Source organism: Natrix helvetica (genome assembly GCF_964273705.1).
Source record: "Natrix helvetica genome assembly, chromosome: 8".
Lineage (NCBI taxonomy): Eukaryota > Metazoa > Chordata > Lepidosauria > Squamata > Natricidae > Natrix > Natrix helvetica.
Genome location: NC_138559.1, coordinates 21,726,736 through 21,748,304, shown reverse-complemented (window position 1 = coordinate 21,748,304; position 21,569 = coordinate 21,726,736). Strand labels below are relative to the sequence as shown.

The 21,569-nt window shown below is 44.8% G+C and overlaps 1 protein-coding gene across 1 annotated transcript in view; it reads right to left on the bottom strand.

Annotated features, from left to right (window-relative positions):
* Positions 1-21,569, bottom strand: part of NTM (neurotrimin) — a 686,981-nt gene that overhangs the window by 493,325 nt on the left and 172,087 nt on the right. The gene's annotated exons all lie outside the window — the stretch shown is intronic.

The window sequence follows — 21,569 nt, the reverse complement described above, 5'->3', positions numbered from 1 at the left end:
ACTCTGCAGATGCACACACTGGGAACAGGCTCCAGCTGTTTGTCTGCCTCGCTGATGTCTGCCTCTGAAGGCAGCTGATAACTGTCAGACAGCTCTGGCCCCCTCTCTGCCTCCGACACAGAGCCCTCATCAGAGCCCCAGACTCCAAAACTGAGCAGAAGCCCCAGTCTGGTTCTGCTCTAGAACATCTCAAAAATATCTGTCTATTTTAAGTTACATTGTCTTCCAGAGGAGACACTCCAATCCCCAGGGAGAAACCAGCTGCTCCGTTCAATTGCTATTTAATCTTCTTAAGAAAAAGATGCCCCACAAATTAAATCTGGACATACTAAGACAAAAAGTCCTTTCCTTTAAATAGGAGTTAATCAGTCCCTGAAAAGTTGTCATTCTATTTAATAAGTATTCATCTACCGTCATGGATAAAGGGGAATATCCTTTAAAAGGCTATACTAACTGAGTAACCACAACTCGATTGATAAGAGTTAATTGAAAAAAAAAATGTAACGAGCCAGATTCCTAATACAAGGTCAGAGGCATACATGCCTGATATCGCTTGATTGCTTTGATACCGGGGAAAAGGCACAGATAATATAATTTGGCTTTTACTTCAAATTTAGTTGATTAACTGAGTACGAGTAGGGTGATAGGATAGAGTCCAGATAATTGAAGCGATAAAGCTTAATTGTTATCAATTGGCTGACGACTACATAAGACCTTGTCAAACCTTATATTCAGGATTTGGGAGCTATCAGTGATAACGCTGATCATCAATAATGGTGGCAAATTAAATAGGCAGTCAGTGATGAAAGAAAAGCAATATTAAAAAGGGACTTAAGGAAGAATCTGGCATGTGATATTATTGAGGGAGCTGAAAAGATGACGGATGCAGAATTTGAAAACAAAAACTAACAGGATGGAATCTAGAAGAATGGGAGAGAAAGCTGAACGAGATTGGACTTGACTGTGTTTCATCTGTTATGATTAAAAGTCTTCTGCTAAGATAAGGACAACAATTTTTCTATCAGGGTGAAACATTTGGGAGTTTCAACCTTGGGAACACCAAAGGAAGAGTGGAATCTGTTATGTTTTAACAGACACGTAGATGAAGACACAGTGAAGTGATTGTTTCCTAATAGAAAATATGGATTTACTCTAATCCAGGGATGTACAATCTTGGCAACTTTAAGACCTGTGGACTTCAACTCCTAGAATTCAAGGGAGGTGACCTGAGATAGAGTGATTGGCCGAAGTCCCCCAGCTGGCATTTATGCCCAAGGTAGGATTAGAATTCACAAATTCCAGGTGATTGGTTGAAAGTTACCCAAAGGCTTTCATGGCTAAAGTGGGATCAGATTCGGGTTTTCCCAGATGTGCCAAAATAGCTCTCTTAATAAATTGGAACTTTGAATAATATTTTGCCATGGACTATGATTTAATTTTGGATGCTATTTGGAATCCTGACAGCGGCTTTCCTGTCCAAGGTGGGACTAGAACTCACAGTTTCTGATGATTGTCTCAAAGTCACCCAGTTGGTTTTCATGCCTAAAGTGGGACTAGAACTCACATTTTCCTGGTTTTTCGTCTGGTGCCTTAACCATTAGACAAAACTGGTACCATTGTACCTATGAAACTCTGATGCAAAGTGGCAGAAAGAGGCCTTGAGGCTGGCTCTCCCCCCCCCCCCCATCTTCCACCTAAGAAAATAGAAGAAGGCAATTTGAGAAGGGTTGCCGTTTTGGAGGGAGGCTCCACAGAAGGGTACTCTGCTCACTAAAGGTGCTGCTCACAAGGGCAGATGTCTGACACCTGGGGAGAGGGAACAGCAGCAAAGCAGGACAAGATAAAATCGCAAGTGACAGCCGAGCCTCGGTCTGCAATTACAATGCATTGTAAACAAGGGCACTTGCCGTGCCAGCTGCCAGCCGTAGCCCGAGATTGACAGAGTGAGCAGCGGAATATGGCGAAAGATTGAGAGACCACGTCTCAGCGGTTCTCAACTGCAAAAGGTGGCAAAAATGTAGACAAGGGAGAAAGGGTGACTGCATGAACCCCGACGAGAGTGGAGAAGAAAAGCTATATATTACTGTGTTTTTGTGGCACCACTCAGAGATAGTATTCAGTTCGCTGGAACTGGTAGTGGAAATTGCAGGTGGGCCTGACCCGGCTCTATGCCATCTTACTTAGACATGTTTTTGTGACTGGGCGCATGTGTGGAAGGCATGTGGATGAGCGGGCATGCGCGGGGTGAACCGGTGGTAACAAAATATGAAACCCATCACTGGCACCATTGATTGAAGTCTGTTTGTTTGTTTGTTTGTTTGTGTGTCTTTGAGTCCGTGTTGTCTCCTGATGACTGTGTGGACAAGTCCCTGCAGTTTTCCTGGCCAGATTTTGTGAAGTGGTTTGCCATTGCCTCCTTCCTAGGGTTGAGAGAGAATAACTGGCTCAAAGATCTAGTTTCAAAAGGGTGGGACTAAATCTCACCACCTCCTGGGGTTCTAGACTGCTACCTTAACCTCTACACCCAAACTGACTTTCTGCCTGAAATTACCTTTCACTCTACCTGGCCTCCTCCAGAAAGGAACATAGTATTGAATGTCCCAGGATCCTTCAGCCAGGACTATAGAATGGGAATGCTATGTTCAAGGACAGTGTGTAACTCAACAAGCTAAATTTGCTAGGCCATCCAAGTGCCTTTGTAGATAGGCATTGGACAACTTAGTTTGCTATAGAAATCTAGATCATTTGGTAATGTTATGGCTCAGTGTATTATTATGAAAGCCTGAATTTGGGTTACTTTGATGCAGTGGTTATAATGCAGTGTTACAGGATAACTCTGCCCACTGCTAGCAGTTCAATAATAACCAGCCTAATGTTGACTCAGCCTTCCATCATTCTGAGTTTGGTAAAATGAGGACCCAGATTGTTGGGTCCTCATTAGGCTGACTCTATAAACGGCTTAAAGACAGCTATAGGGCATTGTGAAGCAATATATAAGTCTAAGTTTATTGTCATTTCCCTCCCTCCCTTCATAGTGGTTACAACGCAGTATTGCAGGCTAAATCTGCCTGCTGTCAGCAATTCAAGCCTAATGTTGACTCAGCCTTCCATCCTTCTGAGGTCAGTAAAATGAAAACCCAGATTGTTGAGGGAAATATGCTGACTCTATAAACTGCTTAAAGACAGCTATAAAGCACTGTGAAACAAATATAAATCTAAGTTTATTGCCAGTGGTCCCTATTGTTCTACTTGTAGTTTTACATGCTTTCGAACTGCTAGGTTGGCAGAAGCTGGGACAAGTAACGAGAGCTCACTCAGTTACGTGGCGCTAAGGATTCGATCCGCCGAACTCCCGACCTTCTGATTGCCGAGCTCAGCGTCTTAGCCACTGAGCCTCCACGTCCCTCCTTTTCTTTAAACTCACTAGTAAACTCAACCAAACCCACCTTAAAGGAATTATTGAGGGATGAATGGAAAAGCGCTATGATGGCCTTTAAGTTCTTAAAGGAGAGGAAGGAAATCTAACGGATTTCTAATAAATAAAAAATAAAGTGCTTTCTTTCTTGCTTTTAGGCGCGCTTGTCACATCCTTCCTAGACAGAGAAAAAGAAATTATGTACAACATGTAGCCATTTTAGCCAGGATTAACACCTGTCATTAAAATATATGGGCAGCTGCATCCCTTTGCCAACCTATTCCTGAGGACACTGCAGACATTGTAGATCTTGGAAAAATCTGTCTCTTGCATGTCTCGCCATCAACAACGCAGAAAGCTAAACAACAACCGGGGTATTGTTTTAGAATGCAAAAAGAGGGAAAATGGAAACAGACTAAGCTAATCTTAACCAGCTTGGGGGATGACTTAAGCAGTGATAAAATCATGCATTTACACAACATAATTACAGCAGCTTAATTTTCTCTGCGAAAAAGAGAGAGAGAGAGAGAAATCACCGAGATAGGAGTGAAAAAGTACAAATAGGTCGTTAATTCACAACAGCGTTATCAGATGAGCTGCAAATATTTTTTAAAAAAAGAACAAACATCTGGGCAGATTTATAAATCTTGCTTTTAAAGGAGATAAGTAAAACCCTGTCATAGCAAAGCGAAACACGTGCTTGTGGAAAGAACCCGACTGCTAATTTCGACAGGATTAGAAAAATAGGAGCTGAATCAATAATGCAGACTGATTTTTTTTTAATGAGGCTTTGAAAGGCAACCTGTAGGAGAAGGGATGGCAGAATCGGGGGGGGGGGTGTGTGTGAAAAGGGGGATCAGCCTCATCGTAATTCAGAAAGATTGATTGTTCAAGACCCTTCTCAAGAATCCAGTCAACTGAAGTTCAGATCTAAATCGGCACCAGATAAGGGTCCATGGAATTCAAGTTGGATAGTTGGACCGCTTGTGGCAACGTAACAATTCCAAACTGATGACATGCTTAACTCCATCTCCTAGCTCTGTCTGCTCTTCTCTTAGACCATGGGTGTCAAACTGGTGGCCCCTGGGCTGGATATGTCACATTCAGACCATGCCCACCTCAGCTCTGTGAATGGGAAAAACAGAATAGAATAGAATAGAATAGAATAGAATAGAATAGAATAGAATAGAATAGAAAACAGAGGTGGAAGAGATCTTGGAGGTTTTCTAGTCTATCCCCCTACTAAGGCTGGAAACACTACTCCACTTCAGACAAATAGTTATCCAATATCTTCTTAAAAACTTCCAGTGTTGGAGCATTCACAATTTCTGGAGGCAAGTTGTTCCACTGATTAATTGTTCTAACTATCAGGAAATTTCTCCTTAGTTCTAAGTTGCTTCTCCCCTTGATTAGTTTCCACCCATTGCTTCTTGTCCTGCCCTCAGGTGCTTTGGAGAATAGCTTGACTCCCTCGTCTTTGTGGCAAACCCTGAGATATTGGAAGACAGCTATCATGTCTCCCCTGGTCCTTCTTAACATTGCGAAACATCACATGACGGCAACTTGATGCAGCGAGTTTGACAGCCATGTCTTAGTCAGAGCCATTGTCTCTCTGTATAGGGGATCTTCTTGTAATGGCCTTCAAGCTCAGCTGAGGGGATGGTGCCCTGTTGGCAGATTATTTATGGAAATAGAAGACCCACATCTGGGGATGACCATCAAGGGAAGACCCTTTAAGATACACTGCCCAAGATATAAATAAGAACCATTCTTAGTTCTATTGCTTCTGTTGTCCCGTCGTTCTTGTTCCTGCTGCACTTGGAGGTAATACAGATGAAAGAACGGGGTTTATACATAATCCATAGCATCACTTGAAAAGGATGGAACATCTGCTTGTGGACAGAAGATCCCAAGATGAATCTCCTTGCATTTCCAGTCCCTGTGTGCCCGAACCTCTAGTGAACTACAACAGTTGTCAGCAGCTCCATGTGACTCTACATCGTAAGATCTTTCAGGAAACCTCCCCAAAATCTCATAAAATTATACTGAAGTCTTCTGAATTTCTGGCCTCCTGAGTGAGATTTTTTGTGAGAATTCTTGTGAGAATTCTTGTGAGAATTAGGAACCGTTGAAGGATTTCAGCACTCTTTAAAATTGCTTTACTGTGGGGAGAAGAGATACACTTGGGAAAGGATCTGGAGGCGTCCCCGGTGTCTCTGAGCGATGTAAACAAGAATACTCAAACTGGAACAGTGGTCTAACTTCAAAGCAACCTTTACATTCCTAACATGGTGCATTTTTTCCCCAATGCAATCCATTTTGCTACATTCCAGCTCTGGGTTATCTCCTTCTTTCCTGAAACTTGAACATTAAACAGTTGAATTAAGAGAGGGATGCAATCAAGATCAAGGGAGGTACTAATACCACTCTGTAAAGCCCTAGTAGGACCACACCTAGAATACTGAATCCAGTTTCGGTCACCACACTATAAAAAAGATGTTGAATCTCTAGAGAAAGTGCAGAGGACAGCAACCAGGATGAGGGACTGAAGACTAAAACATACAGTGAATGCTTGCAGGAACTGGGCATGGCTAGTCTAGTGAAGAGAAGGACCAGGGGAGACATGATAGTAGTCTTCCAATATTTGAGGGGCTGCCACAGAGAGGAGGGGGTCAAGCTATTTTCCAAAGCACCTGAAGGCCAGACAAGGAATCATGGATGGAAACTGATCAAGGAGAGATTCAACCTAGAAATAAGGAGGAACTTTCTGACAGTGAGAATAATCCATCAATGGTTCAGAAGTTGCCTTCAGAAGTTGTGGGAGCTTCATCACCGGAAGCTTGAAAGAAGAGACTGGACTGCCATTAGTCAGAAAGGGTGTAGGGTCTCCTGCTTGGGTGGGGGGGTTGGACTAGATGACCTACAAGGTCCCTCCCAACTCTGTTCATCTAAACCACAGCAACAAAGCATCTAACTATCAGAGAGCATGATCCAAAGAATAGCTACAAGCAAAGCAGTAATTACATCGAAGCAGGGAAGCAGCCAAATCCGCTAAAAAAAAACTCCAAGAGAGGGAGAGGGAAAAAACAAGATACTTACAGAAATAAAACCACATCAAAATACAAATTAGCAACCAAACGCTTATATATCACATAATTGAAATTGATTGGGGATAAAAGAAGGTTTTAAGGTTCTCAACGCTAGGCCAAGAATAGTGGGAAAGAAAGTTTATTTCACTTCCCCATCATGTCTTCCCTTGATTTGGCTTCTAATTATGAAACTCGACGGGGACGGCTGAAAAAGTCTTATTATAAACAATCAGAACCTGGCAGAATGCTAATCCCTTTTTTTTCATTTCACATTTTTAATATACCTGTATAAGGCTGATAAAGACATTGGTCCTTTAATCGAGTATCTTTAAGAAATAAGCACAGTTTCTTTTCACAGAAAGGGGGGGAAAGAAAACAAATTTTGATCAAGATCTGATACTTTTGTACTGCCAAACAGACCCTGTAAGGCGCGGGGAGGGGGTTGGGGGGAACCTCAAGTGCTAATGCAGGACTTATCTAAGACCCTCCTTCACTCTCATTATAATCTCCTCCTTCCTTCCTTCCTTCCTTCCTTCCTTCCTTCCTTCCTTCCTTCCTTCCTTCCTTCCTTCCTTCCTTCCTTCCTTCCTTCTTCTTCTTCCTACCCTCTTCCTTCTCCTTCCTTCTTCCTTCCCCTCTTTCCTTATTTTTCCTTCCTTGCTCTCTTCCAGTGGTGGGTTCCGGATCCCATCGCAACCGGTATGCTGCCTCCTCCTCCTCCTCCTGAGAATATTGGTGCAGTGTATGATTAAAGGAACCCTGGGTTATCCACGATTTTATGGTGCAGCACGGGGAGAGTTTTGATGAATTCTTTTTTCTCGCCTATGTCACCAGACGGTAATTCACTGACAAAGGCTGATTGTCATTCTTTGCATGTCCACACCCAGCCCTTCTTCATCAACTGAAGAGTTCTGATTGATCTGTCTCGCCATCACCCCTGAAAGAAAGAAGAGACCTTCCCTCTCCAAATGATAATTGGACTCTACTTTTGCTTCCGAGAGCACCTTCTTGATCATAGGAACTATGTCCGGGTCTGCTCTATCAAACGAGAAGGAGCTTGAGGGTGTCGGGTAGGGCTACTTCAAGCCTTAAAGGATCCACTTTACAATCTGAAAATAAATCTCTTTTTTTCCCTCCTTCCCTTCCTCTCTCTCTCTCTCTTCTCCCTCTCTTTCTCCTTTCTCTCCCTATCTTCTTCTCTCCTTCTCCCTCCTTCCCTCTCTTTGTCTCTCCTTCCCTCCTTCTCTCTCATCACCCTCTCTCCCTCTCTCTCCCTTTCTCTCCCTCTCTCCTTCTCCCTCCCTCTCTTTCTCTCTCCTTCCCCCTGCTCCCTTTTTCCTCCCTCTCCCTCCTTCCTCCCTCTCTCTCCTCTCTCTCCTCTCTCTCCTTTTCTCTTTCTCCTCTTTCTCCCTCTCTTTCTCTCTCTCTCCCTTCTCCCTCCCTCCCTTTTTCTCTCTTTCCCTCCTTCCCCCCCTCTCCGTTTGTTCTCTCTCTCCATTCTTTCCTTCCTATCTCCTCTCCCCCTTTCTCTCCCTCCCACTCTTTTTCTCTTCTCTCTCCTTCCCTCTCCCTTTTTCTCTCCCTCCCACCCACCCTCTCTATCTCTTTCTCTCTCTTCCTCTTTCTTGCCCTTCTTCTTCTCGCTCCTCCTCTCTCCTTCTTCCCCTCCCTCCCTCTCTTCTCTTTTTCTCCCTCTCCCTCTTTCTCTCTCCCTCTCCCTCTCTCTTCTCTCCCTCCCTCTCTTTCTCTTGTTAAAACCAATGACTGGAAATCTAGCCAGCCTGTAAAAGGGCACAAGGATACAGGGGCTACTCTACATTGGAAGGTTTCTTTTCCAGATTAAACATTCATGATTGAAAGCTGAATATGTCAAATAACCAACCTGAGAATATAGTGACTGATGCATATCATGGGATATGTCCTGAGATGGACATATAATAAAGAAAAGCCAGATAATCTCAGGGAATTCCACTATTTTCTGCTTCATTTCTTCGCAAACACTGGCTTTAATAAAGTCAACCTCAGTGGCTTTCACTCCAACTTTCTCTCGCAGGCATCCAATAACATCATCATGCAGCAAATCCCAATCTGCAAACACGACTTTTCAATATTCACGGTGCCCTTTTAATAATTTTTTGGGGAAGATAATTCTACCTTCGGCTGCCTTTCCGTTCTTTCTCTTCTGCCCAATTTACCAACAATTCCAATATTATTAAAGTATTACAGGGGGCAACCTCTCCCAGCCCTCTCTGGCCATGGAGCCAAGCTGCTTCACTCAATCCAAGATCTCTGAACTTCGCCAATTAGGGGAGCATTTAGAAACACAGAGGTCCTGAATGGGAGTCGGGCAAGTGGCAGGAAAAAAAAAAGCAAATTAAAAGGTTTTGCAAAAGGGAGAGAGATGCACTCTTGGCTCCAGTCCCCTCTATTCAAATGCAGTACCTGGTGAAACGTCTAATCACAAGAAATTGATATTCTGGGGAGCATCTTTAGAAAATAATCCACAAGACAAGGAGCTGCAGGCTACGAACGTCTCTCCTTCGCCTTGCCTTTAGATTGGGGCTTTCAAATAACGCAGGGGATTAGGGAACAAGCTGGAGCATTTCTCCCTTGCCATTTCATTCCCAACAGGACGCATGAATAAATGTTTTAAAATCATTGGGTAATTTTAATAGGAAGAAGGGGGAGGGGGTCCTCCCGCAAACCCTTGAGAGTCATAGCGGTAGCGTTTCTCAATTTGGCATCGTGAAGATGGGTGGGCTTCAGCTCCGCAAATCCTCCCAACTTCAATCCTCCAACTCACTTGGAGGTATTCCAAACTACGTTGGACCATCGGCATAAGGCAGGGGTGTCAAACTTGATTTTGTGGAGGGCCGGATCAGGGTTGTGTTGGGAGGGGAGTTGGGGGGGTCAGTCTTTATCTTGCTTGCTTGCTATCAGCTGCCACAGTAACGGGGAGGGAGGGGGCGCGTGGTATTTGGGAGGGGAAGCGTGCTGGTGGAGACATCTCGAAAAATGGAGTTTTGTTCTCGCCATCTCCTGCGCATGCTGAAGGTCTGTGCTTAGGTTTGGTCAAGGCCAACCATCTCTGCATACCAGCTGAATGGGGCCACCTGAAGATGCACCCCACAGGATACCCTTGGGGATTGGAGAGTGGACATTGAGCCTGGGGTATTGGGTGGGGGAAGGGATTTGCGAAAGTTTTGATATGTACAAGTTTGCCCCTTTTTGCCTCAGATCTTGCTTTTCTTTCACTGTTTCCATTTCATATTCAGTAAAAGTACCTTTTCTCTAACTAATTGGGGTTGGGGGTTTCTTTCCTTGAATGTTGAATGAGGCATGCCTGACAAAAATTACAGAAATGGGTTATCTGCCCGGTTGATGGTTGGGCATGGCCTAGTTGGCCTTAACTTGCATCCAAAATGGGCCGCATGGAGACTCCTGGGAGGGGAGGGGCAGGGTGGGGTGGGCAGGGCCAGCCAGTGGTGGGATATGGAGGTTCTTGGGCCATAACATTAGCTATGGGTTCTCACGAACTTGGGCGAACCTGTAGCATCCCACCCTGGTTGTGTTTGATTTGGGGGGGGCACAGTGGGCATGGCTAGCTCAACATCACTCATGTGATGTTATAAGGACCCCGGTTTGCAAAGCTAACCAAGGGTCAAGGTTAGAACCTTACAGGAGTTTTTATAGTCAAGGGATGGCCGCATTCAACCTTTTGACTTTCCCCTAATAATGCATGCATAACAGATAATGTTGATTGGTTATTTGGATTTCAGCCCCCCTCCCCTAAACCCTTATGCTTGTTATGCTAAATAGCTAACTGTCACGTCACATGTTTTTCATCCCAAGTCACGGGTATCTTGCAAAGTGTGCCGCCTCTATGTGGTTTTGGGTTTTGTTTTTGTTTTTTTCTTATAAGCAAGCTATTCTTGTTCCTAATATCCTGGCTAGCGGTTTTAAGGTGCTAACTTCTGTCTCACTGCTAATGTGCAGCCCCCCTCCTTCCTATTGCAGAGCAGAATAAAAGAACAAACTGTTTTTTCCTGAGGCAGCCTCCCCCCCCCCAGTAACCCCCCCTCTCCTTCCTCAATGAGAAAGAACAGGAAAGGAGCAAAGCACTTAACTGCCAAGGCAAAGAAATGAAGACAAGAGAAAATGTTTGATCAGAATTCATATTCCTCACTCTCATGTCCATTCCAGCCACACCTGAGACCTATCACCACCTATCACCCTTCCTCTGATCCCACAGGGCCTCGTCTGTGCATACATTCCATCATCGGATCCTTCCCGTACATGGAAATACCAGGGATTGTACCTGGATCTTTTTTTGAAAACCGTCAAATAGGCGTCTTTGCAACCCCTGAAGTTTTCAAACAGCCTTCACACTTTGGGTTGCCTGTTATTCACATTTCCTTTAATGGCATTCATTCTTTAAAAAAAAAATGCCATCTGTTGCCATCTCCAGGCCAGATCTGGCTCTCTCAAAAGTTCCCTGCCATTCAACATTCTTTCTCGCAGGACGAATGGCACCGGTCACATGTATATATCGCTTGAAGTTAGGAGCCCTTGCAAATCACAGCTCAATCATTCCTAAACACCACTGCTATTTACTGTTCTCACGTGACCGAGAAGGTCCCTGAAGCCAAGCTATTTTCAATTTAGAGGAAGAAAACAAGGTTAAGGGTGGGGCTATTTCCCCCGCTCTTTAAGGGAGGCGTAATGGAATAGCTCTTAATCCTGATTTCCAGCTGAATGACAATTTGTAACACCTACCCTCCTACTTAGGTAGCCAGCAGCAAACAGGCCACAGAGTATACGGGCTCTCTGCAGCTCACACCGTCCCTTATTAGAGTGCATAAACCAGCAACTACAATCATAGTAATCCAGTTAATGAAATACACCTGTAATGTATCTGTTTCCTGGTCTTTTACTAATCTGAGATTCTGAATAGTCAGAATGGAATAGAATGGTATGGAACGGACTAGAATAGAGTAGAATTGGAGTAGAATAGAATAAGGAAAGAATAAGGAAAGAATGAAAAGGAATAATGGAATAGAAAAGAATGGAAGGGAAAGGAACAGAACGAAAGGGGGCAGAACAGAACAGAATAATGAAAAGGAATAATGGAGTGGAATGGAATGGAATAGAATAGAGAAAGAATAGGGAAAGAATAAGGAAAGAATGAAAAGGAATAATGGAATGGAATAGAATAGAATAGGGAAAGAATAAGGAATGAATGAAAAGGAATAATGGAATGGAATGGAATAGAATAGAATAAGGAAAGAATGAAAAGGAATAATGGAATGGAATAGAATAGAATAGAATAGGGAAAGAATGAAAAGGAATAATGGAATGGAATGGAATGAGATCTGATTTCTTATGAAATGAACTTTGTTACCATCGAATAAGGCCACCAGAGGAAAAAGCAGACAAATGCAGTGTGTTTCATTGGCAGATCATATGCCAATCCTTACGTGTGCCTGGTAAGTACATACACAGAGGCTTTGTTCACACATGCTAAACCCTGATTTAATGGAATAAACTCATATTGGCTGCATTCATACAAAACAATAAGAGGAAAAAAATGTGGTTTACAAATCACCGTATAATGCTTGAACCTAGGCCAATCGTCCCAATAATGCAGTGCTTCTCAATTATTTTCTGTCATGCCCCCCCTAGGAAGAAGAAAACATTTCGCGCGCCCCGCGTAACTGTAAATAGTATCATTTGTCTATAAAATTGTTATAAGTACACCTCTGCATAACACTGTATCCTTATTAACGTATAAGAGAATAAAAAAAGAAAGAAATGTGGATCAATTTACAACAAAGAATAGCTTTATTAACTGTAGCAGAAAAGATTTAAAGGAGCACAGGATTTAAAGGAACACAATATTAAAAAAAACTTTAACCTGCAAAACAAAAATATATAAAATAATTTGAGCTGAGCCCCCCTTTACGGAGCCTCGCGCCTCCCCTGGGGGCCCCGCCCCACTATTTGAGAAGCACTGCCCTAATCCTAAGTGGAATTTTCCCCAATGGGATTTTCCCATTGATTTTGCCAGGAAATGTACATAAGGCAGGCTCAAAAGGCGTCCCCCTTCCTAACCATACCGATGGCCTCTGAATCCAATGGCAGTGTCGGTTTTGCTCTACGAATTCATGGGGAGCTAACCCTAACCCTAAGTGGAATTTTCCCCAATGGGATTTTCCCATGTATTTTGCCAGGAAATGTACATAAGGCAGGCTCAAAAGGCGTCCCCCCTCCTAACCATACCGATGGCCTCTGAATCCAATGGCAGTGTCGGTTTTGCTCTACGAATTCATGTGGAGCTAACCCTAACCCTAAGAGGAATTTTCCCCAATGGGATTTTCCCATGTATTTTGCCAGGAAATGTACATAAGGCAGGCTCAAAAGGCGTCCCCCCTCCTAACCATACCGATGGGCTCTGAATCCAATGGCAATGTCGGTTTTGCTCTACGAATTCATGTGGAGCTAACCCTAACCCTAAGTGGAATTTTCCCCAATGGGATTTTCCCATGTATTTTGCCAGGAAATGTACATAAGGCAGGCTCAAAAGGCGTCCCCCCTCCTAACCATACCGATGGCCTCTGAATCCAATGGCAATGTCGGTTTTGCTCTACGAATTCATGTGGAGCTAACCCTAACCCTTAGTGGAATTTTCCCCAATGGGATTTTCCCATGTATTTTGCCAGGAAATGTACATAAGGCAGGCTCAAAAGCCATCCCCCCTCCTAACCATACCGATGGGCTCTGAATCCAATGGCAGTGTCGGTTTTGCTCTACGAATTCATGTAGAGCTAACCCTAACCCTAAGTGGAATTTTCCCCAATGGGATTTTCCCATGTATTTTGCCAGGAAATGTACATAAGGCAGGCTCAAAAGGCGTCCCCCCTCCTAACCATACCGATGGCCTCTGAATCCAATGGCAATGTCGGTTTTGCTCTACGAATTCATGTGGAGCTAACCCTAACCCTAAGTGGAATTTTCCCCAATGGGATTTTCCCATGTATTTTGCCAGGAAATGTACATAAGGCAGGCTCAAAAGCCATCCCCCCTCCTAACCATACCGATGGCCTCTGAATCCAATGGCAGTGTCGGTTTTGCTCTACGAATTCATGGGGAGCTAACCCTAACCCTAAGTGGAATTTTCCCCAATGGGATTTTCCCATGTATTTTGCCAGGAAATGTACATAAGGCAGGCTCAAAAGGCGTCCACCCTCCTAACAATACCGATGGGCTCTGAATCCAATGGCAGTGTCGGTTTTGCTCTGTGAATTCATGTGGAGCTAACCCTAACCCTAAGTGGAATTTTCCCCAATGGGATTTTCCCATGTATTTTGCCAGGAAATGTACATAAGGCAGGCTCAAAAGGCGTCCCCCCTCCTAACCATACCGATGGCCTCTGAATCCAATGGCAATGTCGGTTTTGCTCTATGAATTCATGTGGATCTAACCCTAACCCTAAGTGGAATTTTCCCCAATGGGATTTTCCCATGTATTTTGCCAGGCAATGTACATAAGGCAGGCTCAAAAGCCATCCCCCCTCCTAACCATACCGATGGGCTATGAATCCAATGGCAGTGTCGGTTTTGCTCTACGAATTCATGTGGAGCTAACCCTAACCCTAAGTGGAATTTTCCCCAATGGGATTTTCCCATGTATTTTGCCAGGAAATGTACATAAGGCAGGCTCAAAAGGCGTCCCCCCTCCTAACCATACCGATGGGCTCTGAATCCAATGGCAGTGTCGGTTTTGCTCTGTGAATTCATGTGGAGCTAACCCTAACCCTAAGTGGAATTTTCCCCAATGGGATTTTCCCATGTATTTTGCCAGGAAATGTACATAAGGCAGGCTCAAAAGGCGTCCCCCTTCCTAACCATACCGATGGGCTCTGAATCCAATGGCAGTGTCGGTTTTGCTCTATGAATTCATGTGGAGCTAACCCTAATCCTAAGTGGAATTTTCCCCAAAGGGATTTTCCCATGTATTTTGCCAGGAAATGTACATAAGGCAGGCTCAAAAGGTGTCCCCCCTCCTAACCATACCGATGGCCTCTGAATCCAATGGCAGTGTCGGTTTTGCTCTACGAATTCATGGGGAGCTAACCCTAACCCTTAGTGGAATTTTCCCCAATGGGATTTTCCCATTTATTTTACCAGGAAATGTACATAAGGACGGCTCAAAAGGCGTCCCCCCTGCTAACCATACCGATGGGCTCTGAATCCAATGGCAGTGTCGGTTTTGCTCTACGAATTCATGGGGAGCTAACCCTAACCCTAAGTGGAATTTTCCCCAATGGGATTTTCCCATGTATTTTGCCAGGAAATGTACATAAGGCAGGCTCAAAAGGCGTCCCCCCTCCTAACCATACCGATGGGCTCTGAATCCAATGGCAGTGTCGGTTTTGCTCTACGAATTCATGGGGAGCTAACCCTAACCCTTAGTGGAATTTTCCCCAATGGGATTTTCCCATGTATTTTGCCAGGAAATGTACATAAGGCAGGCTCAAAAGGCGTCAGCCTTCCTAACCATACCGATGGGCTCTGAATCCAATGGCAGTGTCGGTTTTGCTCTACGAATTCATGGGGAGCTAACCCTAACCCTAAGTGGAATTTTCCCCAATGGGATTTTCCCATGTATTTTGCCAGGAAATGTACATAAGGCAGGCTCAAAAGGCGTCCCCCCTCCTAACCATACCGATGGCCTCTGAATCCAATGGCAGTGTCGGTTTTGCTCTATGAATTCATGGGGAGCTAACCCTTACCCTTAGTGGAATTTTCCCCAATGGGATTTTCCCATGTATTTTGCCAGTAAATGTACATAAGGCAGGCTCAAAAGGCGTCCCCCCTCCTAACCATACCGATGGGCTCTGAATCCAATGGCAGTGTCAGTTTTGCTCTACGAATTCATGTGGAGCTAACCCTAATCCTAAGTGGAATTTTCCCCAATGGGATTTTCCCATGTATTTTGCCAGGAAATGTACATAAGGCAGGCTCAAAAGGTATCCCCCCTCCTAACCATACCGATGGCCTCTGAATCCAATGGCAGTGTCGGTTTTGCTCTACGAATTCATGGGGAGCTAACCCTAACCATAAGTGGAATTTTCCCCAATGGGATTTTCCCATGTATTTTGCCAGGAAATGTACATAAGGCAGGCTCAAAAGGCATCCCCCCTCCTAACCATACCGATGGGTTCTGAATCCAATGGCAGTGTCGGTTTTGCTCTGTGAATTCATGTGGAGCTAACCCAACCCTAAGGGGAATTTTCCCCAATGGGATTTTCCCATGTATTTTGCCAGTAAATGTACATAAGGCAGGCTCAAAAGGCGTCCCCCCTCCTAACCATACCGATGGGCTCTGAATCCAATGGCAGTGTCGGTTTTGCTCTACGAATTCATGTGGAGCTAACCCTAATCCTAAGTGGAATTTTCCCCAATGGGATTTTCCCATGTATTTTGCCAGGAAATGTACATAAGGCAGGCTCAAAAGGTGTCCCCCCTCCTAACCATACCGATGGCCTCTGAATCCAATGGCAGTGTCGGTTTTGCTCTACAAATTCATGGGGAGCTAACCCTAACCATAAGTGGAATTTTCCCCAATGGGATTTTCCCATGTATTTTGCCAGGAAATGTACATAAGGCAGGCTCAAAAGGCATCCCCCTTCCTAACCATACCGATGGGCTCTGAATCCAATGGCAGTGTCGGTTTTGCTCTGTGAATTCATGTGGAGCTAACCCAACCCTAAGGGGAATTTTCCCCAATGGGATTTTCCCATGTATTTTGCCAGTAAATGTACATAAGGCAGGCTCAAAAGGCGTCCCCCCTCCTAACCATACCGATGGGCTCTGAATCCAATGGCAGTGTCGGTTTTGCTCTACGAATTCATGTGGAGCTAACCCTAATCCTAAGTGGAATTTTCCCCAATGGGATTTTCCCATGTATTTTGCCAGGAAATGTACATAAGGTAGGCTCAAAAGGTGTCCCCCCTCCTAACCATACCGATGGGCTCTGAATCCAATGGCAGTGTCGGTTTTGCTCTACGAATTCATGTGGAGCTAACCCTAACCCTAAGTGGAATTTTCCCCAATGGGATTTTCCCATGTATTTTGCCAGGAAATGTACATAAGGCAGGCTCAAAAGGCGTCCCCCCTCCTAACCATACCGATGGCCTCTGAATCCAATGGCAGTGTCGGTTTTGCTCTACGAATTCATGGGGAGCTAACCCTAACCCTAAGTGGAATTTTCCCCAATGGGATTTTCCCATGTATTTTGCCAGGAAATGTACATAAGGCAGGCTCAAAAGGCGTCCCCCCTCCTAACCATACCGATGGCCTCTGAATCCAATGGCAGTGTCGGTTTTGCTCTACGAATTCATGGGGAGCTAACCCTAACCCTTAGTGGAATTTTCCCCAATGGGATTTTCCCATGTATTTTGCCAGTAAATGTACATAAGGCAGGCTCAAAAGGCGTCCCCCCTCCTAACCATACCGATGGGCTCTGAATCCAATGGCAGTGTCGGTTTTGCTCTACGAATTCATGTGGAGCTAACCCTAATCCTAAGTGGAATTTTCCCCAATGGGATTTTCCCATGTATTTTGCCAGGAAATGTACATAAGGCAGGCTCAAAAGGTGTCCCCCCTCCTAACCATACCGATGGCCTCTGAATCCAATGGCAGTGTCGGTTTTGCTCTACGAATTCATGGGGAGCTAACCCTAACCATAAGTGGAATTTTCCCCAATGGGATTTTCCCATGTATTTTGCCAGGAAATGTACATAAGGCAGGCTCAAAAGGCATCCCCCCTCCTAACCATACCGATGGGCTCTGAATCCAATGGCAGTGTCGGTTTTGCTCTGTGAATTCATGTGGAGCTAACCCAACCCTAAGGGGAATTTTCCCCAATGGGATTTTCCCATGTATTTTGCCAGTAAATGTACATAAGGCAGGCTCAAAAGGCGTCCCCCCTCCTAACCATACCGATGGGCTCTGAATCCAATGGCAGTGTCGGTTTTGCTCTACGAATTCATGTGGAGCTAACCCTAATCCTAAGTGGAATTTTCCCCAATGGGATTTTCCCATGTATTTTGCCAGGAAATGTACATAAGGCAGGCTCAAAAGGTGTCCCCCCTCCTAACCATACCGATGGGCTCTGAATCCAATGGCAGTGTCGGTTTTGCTCTACGAATTCATGTGGAGCTAACCCTAACCCTAAGTGGAATTTTCCCCAATGGGATTTTCCCATGTATTTTGCCAGGAAATGTACATAAGGCAGGCTCAAAAGGCGTCCCCCTTCCTAACCATACCGATGGGCTCTGAATCCAATGGCAGTGTCGGTTTTGCTCTACGAATTCATGTGGAGCTAACCCTAACCCTAAGTGGAATTTTCCCCAATGGGATTTTCCCATGTATTTTGCCAGGAAATGTACATAAGGCAGGCTCAAAAGGCGTCCCCCCTCCTAACCATACCGATGGGCTCTGAATCCAATGGCAGTGTCGGTTTTGCTCTACGAATTCATGTGGAGCTAACCCTAACCCTAAGTGGAATTTTCCCCAATGGGATTTTCCCATGTATTTTGCCAGGAAATGTACATAAGGCAGGCTCAAAAGGCGTCCCCCCTCCTAACCATACCGATGGCCTCTGAATCCAATGGCAGTGTCGGTTTTGCTCTACGAATTCATGGGGAGCTAACCCTAACCCTTAGTGGAATTTTCCCCAATGGGATTTTCCCATGTATTTTGCCAGGAAATGTACATAAGGCAGGCTCAAAAGGCGTCCCCCTTCCTAACCATACTGATGGGCTCTGAATCCAATGGCAGTGTCGGTTTTGCTCTACGAATTCATGGGGAGCTAACCCTAACCCTAAGTGGAATTTTCCCCAATGGGATTTTCCCATGTATTTTGCCAGGAAATGTACATAAGGCAGGCTCAAAAGGCGTCCCCCTTCCTAACCATACCGATGGGCTCTGAATCCAATGGCAGTGTCGGTTTTGCTCTACGAATTCATGTGGAGCTAACCCTAACCCTAAGTGGAATTTTCCCCAATGGGATTTTCCCATGTATTTTGCCAGGAAATGTACATAAGGCAGGCTCAAAAGGCGGCCCCCCTCCTAACCATACCGATGGCCTCTGAATCCAATGGCAATGTCGGTTTTGCTCTACGAATTCATGGGGAGCTAACCCTAACCCTTAGTGGAATTTTCCCCAATGGGATTTTCCCATGTATTTTTCCAGGAAATATACATAAGGCAGGCTCAAAAGGCGTCCCCCCTCCTAACCATACCGATGGGCTCTGAATCCAATGGCAGTGTCGGTTTTGCTCTGTGAATTCATGTGGAGCTAACCCTAACCCTAAGTGGAATTTTCCCCAATGGGATTTTCCCATGTATTTTGCCAGGAAATGTACATAAGGCAGGCTCAAAAGGCGTCCCCCCTCCTAACCATACCAATGGGCTCTGAATCCAATGGCAGTGTCGGTTTTGCTCTACGAATTCATGTGGAGCTAACCCTAACCCTAAGTGGAATTTTCCCCAATGGGATTTTCCCATGTATTTTGCCAGGAAATGTACATAAGGCAGGCTCAAAAGGCGTCCCCCCTCCTAACCATACCGATGGCCTCTGAATCCAATGGCAGTGTCGGTTTTGCTCTACGAATTCATGGGGAGCTAACCCTAACCCTTAGTGGAATTTTCCCCAATGGGATTTTCCCATTTATTTTGCCAGGAAATGTACATAAGGCAGGCTCAAAAGGCGTCCCCCCTCCTAACCATACCGATGGGCTCTGAATCCAATGGCAGTGTCGGTTTTACTCTGTGAATTCATGGGGAGCTAACCCTTACCCTAAGTCAGTGCTTCTCAATTATTTTCTGTCATGCCCCCCCCCCCAGGAAGAAGAAAACATTTCGCGCGCCCCGCGCAACTGTAAATAGTATCATTTGTCTATAAAATTGTTATAAGTACACCTCTGCATAACACTGTATCCTTATTAACGTATAAGAGAATAAAAAAAGAAAGAAATGTGGATCAATTTACAACAAAGAATAGCTTTATTAACTGTAGCAGAAAAGATTTAAAGGAGCACAGGATTTAAAGGAACACAATACTAAAAAAAACTTTAACCTGCAAAACAAAAATATATAAAATAATTTGAGCTGAGCCCCCCTTTACGGAGCCTCGCGCCCCCCCTGGGGGCCCCGCCCCACTATTTGAGAAGCACTTCCCTAATCCTAAGTGGAATTTTCCCCAATGGGATTTTCCCATGTATTTTGCCAGGAAATGTACATAAGGCAGGCTCAAAAGGTGTCCCCCCTCCTAACCATACCGATGGCCTCTGAATCCAATGGCAGTGTTGGTTTTGCTCTACGAATTCATGTGGAGCTAACGCTAACCCTAAGTGGAATTTTCCCCAATGGGATTTTCCCATGTATTTTTCCAGGAAATATACATAAGGCAGGCTCAAAAGGCGTCCCCCCTCCTAACCATACCGATGGGCTCTGAATCCAATGGCAGTGTCGGTTTTGCTCTGTGAATTCATGTGGAGCTAACCCTAACCCTAAGTGGAATTTTCCCCAATGGGATTTTCCCATGTATTTTGCCAGGAAATGTACATAAGGCAGGCTCAAAAGGCGTCCCCCCTCCTAACCATACCAATGGGCTCTGAATCCAATGGCAGTGTCGGTTTTGCTCCACGAATTCATGTGGAGCTAACCCTAACCCTAAGTGGAATTTTCCCCAATGGGATTTTCCCATGTATTTTGCCAGGAAATGTACATAAGGCAGGCTCAAAAGGCGTCCCCCCTCCTAACCATACCGATGGCCTCTGAATCCAATGGCAGTGTCGGTTTTGCTCTACGAATTCATGGGGAGCTAACCCTAACCCTAAGTGGAATTTTCCCCAATGGGATTTTCCCATGTATTTTGCCAGGAAATGTACATAAGGCAGGCTCAAAAGGCGTCCCCCCTCCTAACCATACCGATGGGCTCTGAATCCAATGGCAGTGTCGGTTTTACTCTGTGAATTCATGGTGAGCTAACCCTAACCCAGTGCTTCTCAATTATTTTCTGTCATGCCCCCCCTAGGAAGAAGAAAACATTTTGCGCGCCCCGCGCAACTGTAAATAGTATCATTTGTCTATAAAATTGTTATAAGTACACCTCTGCATAACACTGTGTCCTTATTAACGTATAAGAGAATAAAAAAAGAAGAAATGTGGATCAATTTACAACAAAGAATAGCTTTATTAACTGTAGCAGAAAAGATTTAAAGGAGCACAGGATTTAAAGGAACACAATATTAAAAAAAACTTTAACCTGCAAAACAAAAATATATAAAATAATTTGAGCTGAGCCCCCCTTTACGGAGCCTCGCGCCCCCCCTGGGGGCCCCGCCCCACTATTTGAGAAGCACTGCAATAATGGAATGGAGTTGAAAGTGGTCTCAGCTACAAAGTAAGTTTGCATACAGCATTCAAGCCATTGATTGGTTGGTTGGATTCACACCTAATAGCAATAGTGTTTAGGCCCATATTCTGCTTCAGAGTGCTTTCAAGTACTCTCTAAGCAGTTTAAAGTATCAACATAAAAGGTCAAGGTCAAAGTTCCCCTCGGACATATGTGCTAGTCATTCCCGACTCGAGGGAGCGGTGCTCATCTCTGTTTCAAAGCCAAAGAGCCAGCGCTGTCCGAAGGTGTCTCTGTGGTCATGTGGCTGGGATGACTCAATGCTGAAGGCGCACGGAACGCTGTTACCTTCCCACCAAAGGTGGTCCCTATTTTTCTACTTGTATTTTTTACATGCTTTCAAACTGGTAGGTTGGCAGAAGCTGGGACGAGTAACGGGGGCTCTCTCTGTTACCCGGTGCTAGGGATTCAAATTGCCAAACTGCCAACCTTTCTGATTGACAAGCTTAGCGACTTAGCCACTGAGCCACCACGTCTCTTTGAGTATCAGCATAACCCCCTCCCCCAATAATCTGGGTCCTCATTTTACCAACTTCAGAAGGATGGAAGGCTGAGTCAACCTTGAGCCGGTCAGAATCGAA